We start from the raw sequence: 12,787 nt of genomic DNA on the forward strand, positions 1-12,787 counted from the left end.
TTGGGATGTTAGTCCGATCAAAACAACAAAACAGCGAAGCAACAGTATCATTCGAATCACTATTGTTTTCTTCGTTACCTCATTAACATCAACTATTCATCATCTTTCTCGTGTGTTAGAGCTCAACAGAAACAGCGGTAGACCACCATCACTCATCATCTTTGAATCTTTATCATCACCTCTTCATCGTCTCTCCTACTCATCTGTCATCATCCTCACTTCGTTTTATTATCGTATTACCATCATTATTCATGACTGCAACAAAAACAGAAAATAGTCGTAACAGGAACACAACAGCGGCTGGTGGCAATTTATTGGTGGTGAGGTTGTGGTGACTTCCGGAAGAGAAAAGGAGAAGGAGAGAGAGAAAATGATGTTGTTTCTCGGTGGTTTCAATTGGTGTTCGAAGTACCTCAGTAGTTTCAAGGTGAAGAGGGTGGTGATGATCGTGAAGTGGAGGTGACTTGTGGTGGTTGACGGCTGAAAAGCATCGGTGATGGTGGTGGTTTGAATGGACTATAATCGTGAACAACAAATACACAAAAAAAAAATATATGAAGAAAGTGATGGAACCATGGTGGTGTTGGCCGGAGGTGGCGGTTGTCGGTGGTGATAGGGTAGTACCGGTGGTGTTGTGAAGATAGTTTCCAGTAATTAGAGAAGGTTGGTAATGGTTTCTCTCTAAGAGTGTGTGTATGTATAAGTATATAAATAAATGTAAATTATAAATATATAATAATAATATTAATATTAATAATAATAAATAATAAAATAATGAATTCTAAAATTCAAAGATGGCACAGTATATTTATATGATAATTCAATTCCTCACGGGTGATTATAAGTAATACACTGCCGACACTTTCATTAGGATATTATTTCGTACTCCGTTGATAATCAGTGGCGGATAAAAGTCTTAAGAAAAATCCCAAATTTTTAAATTAAATATATTTATTTATTTTGGTCATTATGGTATAAAATTTATTCATAAATTATTAAACAAGAATTAACTCACTTTCCACTCCCGATCCTGGGTAAAATATAAAAAGTGCTGAAATTAAATAAATAGATCTTAAATACATTTTTAGTAAACCTAAAATTTATAGAACTCATTTTCGTATCACCGTTTATTTTAAAATTACATAAGTTTGAATTTAACTTGCTTAATATCAATCGAAACATCAAACGAGTATTACAATTATTTAATATTTATTTTTAATATACTTTTATTTATATATAGATATGTTTTTAAATAATTATTATAATATCATATTTAATAACAACAATATTTTAAATTATAATTCCAATTATTATATATATATATATATATATATATATATATATATATATATATATATATATATATATATATATATATATATATATATATATATATATATATATATATATACACATCTCTATTTTTACAAATAGTTGTTCATAAATCATCGAGAACAGTCGAATGGTAATTGCATATATGAAACAGTTCAAAATTTTTGAGACTCAACTTTACAGACTTTGCTTATCGTTTCGAAATCATATAAAGATTAAGTTTAAATTTGGTCGGAAATCTCTGGGTCGTCACAGCAATCACCATTTAAATCAAAGTACTAAAGCATTCCAAATTCTAGAATGGGGTTTGTTAGGCCCATAGATCTATCTTTAGGATTCGCGTCAATTAGGGGTCATTTCCCTAATTCTTAGGTTACCAGACTTGAAGGGGTGATATTCGGTTTAATAATCTAACCATACAATGTAGTTTTAAGTACTTGTGTCTATTTCGTAAAACAGTTATAAAAGCAGCGCATGTATTCTCAGTCCCAAAAATATATATTGCAAAAACATTTAAAAACGGAGCAAATGAAACTCACAATACTGTATTTTGTAGTAAAAATACATATGACGTCATTGAACAAGTGCAAGGTTGGCCTTAGATTCACGAACCTATATTAATTATATATATATATTTATATGTTTGATCAATATCTGTCTAACAATTTAGGTCAAGTCGTAGTGTATCACAATTCTAATGCTCGAGACTAAATATGCAAAAGTCAACAAAAGTCATATTGACCAAAATGTCTTCCAAAATTTATACATGATTATTATATAGTTTAAATATAGTCGTTTTATATATTTAAATATTTTTAACAGATTTTATTAAAGTAAATAATATAGTTCTTTTATTAATAAATAAAATTTTATATTAAAATTTATATAATAAAAATATACTTTTATATATGTTAAGTAATAAAATTTATAAAGTTCATTTAATATCATAAAAATAATATGATGGGTATTATAAATGTAATTATATTATACGTAGTAAAATATCTTTGTATCAAATATTTATTTGATAAAATAATATTGATAATAATAATAATAAGTAAAAGTTGTACTATTTTGTAATAATTATTATTATTCTACTAATAAAAATAAAAATAATTATATTTTCTAAAAATGATAAAATGATAATTTTTATTAATAATAGTACTAAAATGATAATAATAATGATGTTTCATATTAACAATGATATTTTTTTTAAATAATAATTTTAGTAAAAATGATAGTTTTAATATTAATAATACTTTTAATAACAATAATAGTAAAATAATGAAAACGATATTTTTCCTTTAAATCAATATCTTACAATATCTTAATTTCATCATGATACTCATACTCATTATTTCCTAATCGCTTCGTTTAATAGCTTTTAGTCGTCTTTTATATCGCGTTCATATTAAAAATAATAATAGTAATCATACTAATTAGATGTTACTAATATTAGTTTTAATTATAATAATAATAATAATAATAATATTAATGATAATACTAATAACTATTTGAATGATAATAATAATAATAATAATAATAATAATAATAATAATAATAATAATAATAATAATAATAATAATAATAATAATAATTATAACCTTAACTATAAAAACGATAATAATAATAAAAATAACAATAATATCTTTTATTAATAACGACAATGATAATAATAATAATAATAATAATAATAATAATAATAATAATAATAATAATAATAATAATAATAATAACAATAATAATAATAATAATAATAATAATAATAATAATAATAATAATAATAATAATAATAATAATAATTAGATTATAACGACGATAATAATAATCATTTTTACAAAAATTCAATTGACTATAACTTCTAAACCGTTCATCGAAACCATTCGATATGTAAATGAAAAGTTCTCAATTTTTCGCTAGCTTTCCAACGACATGCATATCATATACTTTATCTTAATAGCATATGTATTTAATTCAAGATTCGACATAACCTATCTAACGACAGTAACGAACGTATAAGCATGCATAATCCTAAATATTAGAGCACTAGTCAGGGATACACTAATAATATATAAAAGTTAAGTTATGAGGGCTCACGTATCAATATTGAGATTCAATATTGCACGAAAAGTACGTAGATGCAACGGGGATGATAAATACTAGTTTGACTCACGAGCAATACTCTCGAACCATACCCATAACCTCCATAGCTATAACCCATAATTTCCTTAGCTCTATCCCGCTCGAAAAACAATTTCAAAATCACTCGGACAGCACTCCGTCGTAATATTTTATGTATACTAATAATATCTTGAAATAATATGGAGTAATATATATATATATATATATATATATATATATATATATATATATATATATATATATATATATATATATATATATATATATATATATATATATATATGTAAATCGATTGAGAGAGTTTAGAGAAAATATTTTTCAAGTTTCTATGAAATAATGAAACCTATTGAATTCTATTTATAATAGATTTTTGAATTATTAAAGTGAATTCTTAAAGTATGAATTATTAAAGTGAATTATTAAAGTATAAATTATTAAAGTGAATTATTAAAGTATGAATTATTAAAGTGAATTATTAAAGTATGAATTATTAAAGTGAATTATTAAAGTTAAAGTAAAGTAAAAATAAAGTAAAGGTAAAGTTTAAGAATAGTAAAAGTATAAAACTATGTACGTATAATACGCGTATAAATATATATAATATTAATTTAAATTGTTATATATATTTAATAAAATAAAATATAAATATCGTTATCTTTATCATACTGGTTAAGTAATGAGTTGTCAAAAGTGGTTCTAGATATTTATAAAAGTTATATACGTTTTAATAATAAATTTCTTTTTAAACTGAAAACGTTTTTGTACGTTTGAAACTAAATCAAATAAATATGATAATTTTGTTTTCCAAAACTAAATATATTTAAGAATCATTTTGTTTAAAGGTTAAAATAATAGAAATTGTTATATCATAAAATATTTTAGAAAAGTAGAATCATATATATTCATAATATGTTTCAAGTTTTTAAATTACAGTCTGTTGGTGAAGCATGGGATAAAGTCCAAAGGTTAAATAGACGTATGAAATCATCTTAATGAAAAATGTCGATTTACTTAACTTGTCGATATCCAACATCTAAGTTATTTACACTCTACGTTCTTACTTATAAATCCCTTTACCATTTTCCGAATGTTGTCAAAAAGAATAGATTTCTTAAATCACAGTGGACTTCATAACATGGACCCGTAATCATATCACAATGTATATGATAAATCAATCATTTGATATTATCTTCTAATTCCATCGATAAACATATTGAAACAAATACGTTCGTGTAAAGTATTATACGTTTAATACTTTATTAATATTCTCAAGTTATAAAATATATATACACATATATACATATCTATTTATATATAACGGTTCATGAATCGTCGGAATTTGGTCGAGGTTATAATGAATGTATGAACACATTTTAAAATTCTTGAGATTTAACTTAACAAACTTTGCTTATCGTGTTCGAATAATATAAAGATAAAGTTTAAATTTGGTTGGAAATTTCCGAGTTGTCATATAATTTGTGATTGAGATCAAGTGTGAAATGTGAGGAATTAGCATGGTATTTATAAGAGGTGATGGGGTGGAATGGTGGTGGTGGCCGTCGGCCATGGGGGGATAAGGGGGACAAACTTTTGCTTTTTGGTTAATGGTTGTCTAAAGTTGGTGCTTATGTTGGGATCCCATGCAACAATTGTGATTATGGTTAACAAAAATGCTAGTGTGTTCCCTCTAATAAATGAGCATTTGTCTTACATTTATATGGATCATAAACTTATTAAAATTGGGCTAATTAAATAGTCCACTAGCTAGAGTAGGGTGGGCTTGAGTCCAATAAGGTAGAAAGTCCAACAAGACTAACTAGTGAGCATAAGTAAATTACTAAGCGTAATTAAGCAAACAAAAGCCCAAGTAATTGTTATTATAAAATAACAATTAGTATTTCGTAGTCGTAATTTTCCAATTACGACAAAAGTTAAACGTGTACCAAAACATATAGCTCGTTCTCAACGTCAAGTGACACTAACGGTCGTAAAAGCATTCGGGGATCAAGTTAAGTAACTAAGTACTTAATAGCACGTTGTATGGTATAAACGAAGGTAATTAATCATGAAATAAGATCCCAGAATATAATATAGCTCAGTACGTACAAATATGCAGTTTCGCAGAAAGTAACAAGCATAAAAGCAAGTAGAAAAAGTCAGGTCGTTACATTACCTACCTGTTAATGAAAATTTCGTCCCGAAATTTTAAGCTGAGGTAGACGGTAGAGTTGTGAAGAGGTGAGGATACTTCTGCATCATCTGATCCTCTCATTCCTAAGTAAACTCGGGTCCTCGTTTAGCATTCCAACGGACTCGGACGATTGGAATCTTGTTGTGTTTCAAGTTTTGACCTCACGGTCCATAATTTCAACAGGTTCTTCAACGAAGTGGAGTTTGTCATCAATCGTAAGCTCCTCCAGAGGTATGATGAGTTCTGGTTCAGCAAGACACTTCTTCATATTCGACACGTGGAAAGTAAGATGAACAACACTCACTGAGTCGGAAGATCCAAACGGTAAGCAACGGGTCCAACAAGCTCCAAGACTTCAAAAGGACCAATGTATCGTGGATTTAGCTTCCCACACTTTCCGAAACGGATTAAACCTTTCCAAGGTGCGACTTTCAACATCACTCGGTTACCTATTTGGAATTTGCGATCTTTACGCTTAAGATCGGCATAGCTCTTTTGACGATCATGGGCCGTCTTGAGCCTCGCTTGAATTTGGACAATCTTCTCGGTAGTTTCATGGGTGAGTTCGGGTCCGGTGAGTTGCTCTTCACCTACTTCGGCCCAACAGATAGGAGAACTACATCTGCGGCCATACAAAGATTTTTAAGGTGCTGCCTTAATGCTCGCGTGATAGCTATTGTTGTAAGAGAATTCAGCTAGTGGCAAATCCTTCTCCCAACGAACGAAGGTGATTGCCTATGCGTCCAGACAATTGAAGATTCACGAGCAAAATTATACGACTCATGATTTGGAATTGGGTGCTGTTGTTTATGCATTAAAGACTTGGAGGCACTACTTATATGGGGTCAAAAGTATTATATATACCGACTACAAGAGTCTCCAACATATATTTGATCATAAACAACTGAACATGAGGCAGCGTAGGTGGATTGAGTTGTTGAATGATTACGATTTTAAGATTAGTTACCACCCGGGGAAGGCGAATGTGGTAGCCAACGCTTTGAGTAGAAAGGACAGAGAACCTATGCGGGTAAAAGCTATGAATATAATTATTCGTACTAACCTTACTACTCAAATAAAGGAGGCGCAACAGAGAGTTTTAAAAGAGGGAAATTTGAAGAATGAAATACCCAAAGGATCGGAGAAACATCTTAATGTTCGGGAAGACGGAACCCGATATAGGGCTGAAAGAATTTGGGTACCAAAGTTTGGAGATGTGAGAGAAATGGTACTTAAGGAAGCACATAAAACCAGATATTCAATACATCTCAGAGCGGGGAAGATGTACAAAGACCTCAAGAAACACTTTTGGTGGTCGAGTTTGAAAGCCGATATTGCTAAATACGTAGGAGAATGTTTGACGTGTTCTAAGGTCAAAGCTGAACATCAGAAACCATCAAGTCTACTTCAACAACCTGAAATCCAGGAATGGAAATGGGAAAACGTTACCATGGATTTCATTACTAAATTGCCAAGGACTGCAAGTGGTTTTGATACTATTTGGGTAATAGTCGATCGTCTCACCAAATCAGCACACTTTTTGCCAATTAGAGAAGATGATAAAATGGAGAAGTTGGCACGTTTATACTTGAAGGAAGTTGTCTCCAGACATGGAATACCAGTCTCTATTATCTCTAATAGGGATGGCAGATTTGTTTCAAGATTCTGGCAGACGTTGCAACAAGCATTGGGGAATCGCCTAGACATGAGTACTGCCTATCACCCACAAACTGATGGGAAAAGTGAAAGGACTATACAGACCCTTAAAGACATGCTACGAGCATGTGTCATTAATTTTAGAAACAGTTGGGATCGACATCTACCGTTAGCAGAATTTTCCTACAACAACAGTTACCATTCGAGTATTGAGATGGCGCTCTTTGAGGCACTTTATGGTAGAAAGTACAGGTCTCTAATTTTTTGGAGTGAAGTGAGGGATAGACAGATTACATGTCCAGAAATTCTCCAAGAAACTACAGAGAAAATCATTCAAATTCAACAACGGTTGAAAACCGCCCAAAGTCGGCAAAAGAGCTACGCGGACATTAAGAGAAAAGATATAGAATTTGAGATTGGAGAGATGGTCATGCTTAAGGTTTCACCTTGGAAAGGCGTTGTTCGATTTGGTAAATGGGGGAAACTAAATCCAAGGTACATTGGGCCATTCAAGATTATAGATCGTGTCGGACAAGTAGCTTACCGACTTGACTTACCTCAACAACTCACCGGGGTACATAATACTTTTCATGTCTCGAATTTGAAGAAATGTTTTGCTAAAGAAGATCTCACTATTCAGTTAGACGAAATCCAAATCAATGAAAAACTTCAATTCATTGAAGAACCCGTCGAAATAATGGATCGTGAGGTTAAAAGACTTAAGCAAAATAAAATACCAATCGTTAGGGTTCGATGGAATGCTCGTAGAGGACTCGAGTTCACCTGAGAGTGTGAAGATCAGATGAAGTTGAAATACCCACACTTATTTCTAGAAGAGGCGTCAACACCTTCAACTGCTTAAAATTTCGGGACAAAATTTATTTAACGGGTAGGTACTGTAGTGACCCAAACTTTTCCATGTTTATATATATTAATTGAAATTGATATTTACATGATTAAATGTTTCCAACATGTTAAGCAATCAAACTTCTTAAGACTTAATTAATTGAAATGGATTTTGTGTTAACATTTGACCACCCAGTTTGTCTGACGATTCACGAATGTTAAAACTTGTAAAAACGACATGATGATATATATATGGACATATATATGGTTACCATGAGATTACGATAAGTAAGTATCTCACTAAGTATATTAACAATGTGTGATATACATAAAAAATGAGAATATTGAATTATGAAGCTCGAAACGATATACATAACGATTATCGTTATAACAACGTCTTACTAAATACATATGTATTGTATTAAGATATTTATATACTATATTTAACATGATAAAATGATAATTAAGTATATCATTGAGTGTATTAACAATGAACTATACAAGTAAGATGAGACTACTAACTTAAGGATTTCGAAACAATATATATATGTAACGATTATTGTTGTAATAGTATTTTAACATATATATGATGTTAAGATATATTCATACACCATGTTATCATGTTAACATAACAATTTAACATCTCATTTAAGTATAATAACAATGAATTAATTACATTTAACAAGATCGTTAACTTAAAGGTTTCAAAACAACACTTACATGTAACGACTAACGATGACTTAACGACTCAGTTAAAATGTATATACATGTAGTGTATTTAGATGTATTAGTACAATTTTGAAAGACTTCAAGATACATATCAAAGTACTTCTACTTAACAAAAATGCTTACAATTACATCCTCATTCATTTTCATCAACAATTCTACTCATATGCAACTGTATTCGTACTCGTACAATACCCAGCTCCTAGATGTACACACTATTGGTATATACACATAAAAATCTGCTCCTTAGCAGCCTTAAATGATTAAGGAACTTGTGGAACCAACCATTTGTCAACTAGCATGAATTATTTAGCAAGAAAACAAACTTAAGAATCTTTTCTTTCTTTATAATGAGTAAAAACGTTTTTATGATTTCACCTCATTTTTCCATTCCATTTTCTCATACTTACACTCCAAATTCTCTCAAAATACTCCTAACATCATACTTGATCATCTTCAAGCATTTTCACCATCTTTTATCTTCAATTACAAGCTTTAATCATCATAAAAACAACCATTCAAGAACACTTCAATAAATCTTTAAAACTTGCTAGATTACTTCCAAGCTTTCAAATCCATTCCAAGTAATCATCCAAGATCAAGAAACTTTTGTTAATCTCAGTAGGTTTTCATTCTAAATCAAAGGTAAAAATCATATTCAAGCTTTTGTTCAATTTCTATAAACATAACTATCTTAATTCAAGTAGTAATCTTACTTGAACTTGTTTTCGTGTCATGATTCTACTTCAAGAACTTCCAAGCCATCGAAGATCCTTTGAAGCTCAAGTTTATTTTTCATCATTTCCAGTAGGTTTACCTACTACACTTGAGGTAGTAATGATGTTCATAACATCATTCGATTCATATATATAACTATCATATTCGAAGATTTAAACTTGTAATCACTAGAACATAGTTTAGTTAATTCTAAACTTGTTCGCAAACAAAGTTAATTCTTCTAACTTACTTTTTAAAATCAACTAAACACATGTTCTATATCTATATGATATGCTAACTTAATGATTTAAAACCTGGAAACACGAAGAACATCGTAAAACCGGATATACGCCGTCGTAGTAAAACTGGGGGCTGTTTTGGTTTGGATAATTAAAAACTATGATAAACTTTGATTTAAAAGCTATTCTTTTGGAAAAATGATGTTTCTTATTAACATGAAACTATATCCAAAAATCATGGTTAAAATCAAAGTGAAAGTATGTTTTCCAAAATGGTCATCTAGACGTCGTTCTTTCGACTGAAATGACTACCTTTACAAAAATGACTTGTAACCTGTATTTCCGACTATAAACTTATACTTTTTCTATTTAGATTCATAAACTTAATTTCAATATGAAACCATAACAACTTGAATCACTCAAAACGGATTTAAAACGAAGAAGTTATGGGTAAAACAAGATTGGATAATTTTGCTTGTTGTAGCTACGTGAAATTTGTAACAAATCTATACACATCATAACTTAACCAACTTATATTGTATTATACATGTATTCTAACATATATTATGTAATCTTGGGATACTATAGACACGTATACAATGTTTTGACATATAATATCGACCCATCTATATATATTATTTGGAACAACCATTGACACTCTATATGCAGTAATGTTTGAGTTAGCTATACAGGGTTGAGGTTGATTCCAAAATAATATATATACTTTGAGTTGTGATCGAGTCTGAGACTTGTAGACACTGGGTCGTGGATTGATTCGAGATAATATATATATATATATATATATATATATATATATATATATATATATATATATATATATATATATATATATATATATATTGATTTATTTCTGTACATCTAACTGTGGACAACTAGTTGTAGGTTACTAACGAGGACTGCTGACTTAATAAACTTAAATCGTTAAAACGCAATAAAAATGTTGTGAATGTATTTTGATCATACTTTGATATATATGTATATATTTGTTATAGGTTCGTGAATCGAACAGTGGCCAAGTCTTATTTCCGGCAAAGTAAAAATCTGTGAAAGTTAGTTATAGTTCTACTTTTAAAATCTAATATTTTTGGGATGAGAATACATGCAGCTTTATAAATGTTTTACAAAATAGATACAACTACGCGAAACTACATTCTATGGTTGGATTATTAAACCTAATATTGCCCCTTCAAGTCTGGTAGCCTAAGAATTAGGGAAATGGCCCCTAGTTGACGCGAATCCTAAAGATAGATCTATTGGGTCTAACAACCCCCATTCAAGTTATGAATGGATTTATTACTTTGATTTATATGGTGATTGCGATTGCCAATTTGTGACATACTTGCGAGTATGCGGGGAATATTCTATATGCATTAAAGTTAATGTCGGTTACCAGGTGTTCATCATATGAATGATTTTTATACACTTGCGAGTGTAAGATTATTGAATAAATGAAATCTTGTGGTCTATTATTATGATTTGATAAATATATAGGTTAAACCTATAACTCACCAACATTTTTGTTGACGTTTTAAGCATGTTTATTCTCAGGTGATTATTAAGAGCTTCCGCTGTTGCATGCTAAATAAAGATAGGATTGGAGTCTGCATGCTTGTATAATATTGTTTAAAAACTGCATTCGAAGACTTAAGTTGTTGTGTAATATTATTGTAAACCATTATTTAATGGTCGTGTGAGAACGCTATATTTTAGATTATCATTATTTGATAATCTTCGTAGTATTTTTAAACCTTTATCGATAAAATAAAGGTTATGGTTTGTTTTTAAAAATCGAATGCAGTCTTTGAAAAACGTCTCATATAGAGGTCAAAACCTCGCAACGAAATCAATTAATATGAAACGTTTATTATCGATATGAACGGGATATTTCAGAATATGTGTTGGAGGCTCTTGTGATCGGTGAAGATAGTACTCTTGGTTCCATAAAGATAGTGTCTCCACAGTTTGAGTGCAAAGACAACGGCTCCAAGCTCAAGAACGTGAGTAGTGTAGTTTCGCTCGTGAATCTTCAGTTGTTGAGAGGCGTAAGCAATAACCTTCTTCCGTTGCATCAATAGACACCCAAAACCTTGTCGGGAGGCATCGCAATACACAACGAAATCATCACTGCCTTCGGGAAGGGATAGAATAGGAGCGGTGGTTAACTTCTGCTTCAGGGTTTGGAATGCCGACTCTTGCTCGGTTTTTCAAAAGAACTTCTTCCCCTTGTGAGCTAACGCAGTCAGAGGACGAGCAAACAGAGAGAAACCTTCGATGAATCTACGATAGTAACTTGCGAGGACTAAAAATTGACAGATATGAATAGGAGTAGTGGGGGTTTCCCACTTGCTGATGGCTTCGATCTTAGCGGGATCAACCTTGATACCCTGATCGCTCATGATATGACCAAGAAATTGGACTTCCTTCAACCAAAATTCACACTTGGAAAATTTAGCATAGAGTTGCTCTTGTCTCAAGAGTTCAAGCATGAGTCGAAGATGTTGCTCATGTTCTTCTTCGCTTTTGGAATAGATGAGGATATCATCTATGAAAAAGATAACAAATTTTTCCAGGTACGGCTTGCATACGCGATTCATGGGATCCATAAACACAGCAGGTGCGTTAGTTAAACCGAATGGCATCACCAGAAACTCCTAATGGCCATAACGAGTTCGGAACGCAGTCTTCAGCATATCGCTCTCCTTCACCCTCAACTGGTGATATCATGATCGTAAATCAATCTTGGAGTAAACGCTGGATCCTTGTAGCTGATCAAAAAGATCGTCAATCCTGGGAAGGGGATATTGATTCTTGATCGTCAACTTGTTCAGTTAACGATAATCGATACACATGTGGAAAGATCCATCCTTCTTCTTCACGAACAAAACAGGTGCGCCCCAAGGCGATGAACTCGGTCGGATAA

This window comes from Rutidosis leptorrhynchoides, chromosome 3, assembly GCF_046630445.1.
Source record: "Rutidosis leptorrhynchoides isolate AG116_Rl617_1_P2 chromosome 3, CSIRO_AGI_Rlap_v1, whole genome shotgun sequence".
Lineage (NCBI taxonomy): Eukaryota > Viridiplantae > Streptophyta > Magnoliopsida > Asterales > Asteraceae > Rutidosis > Rutidosis leptorrhynchoides.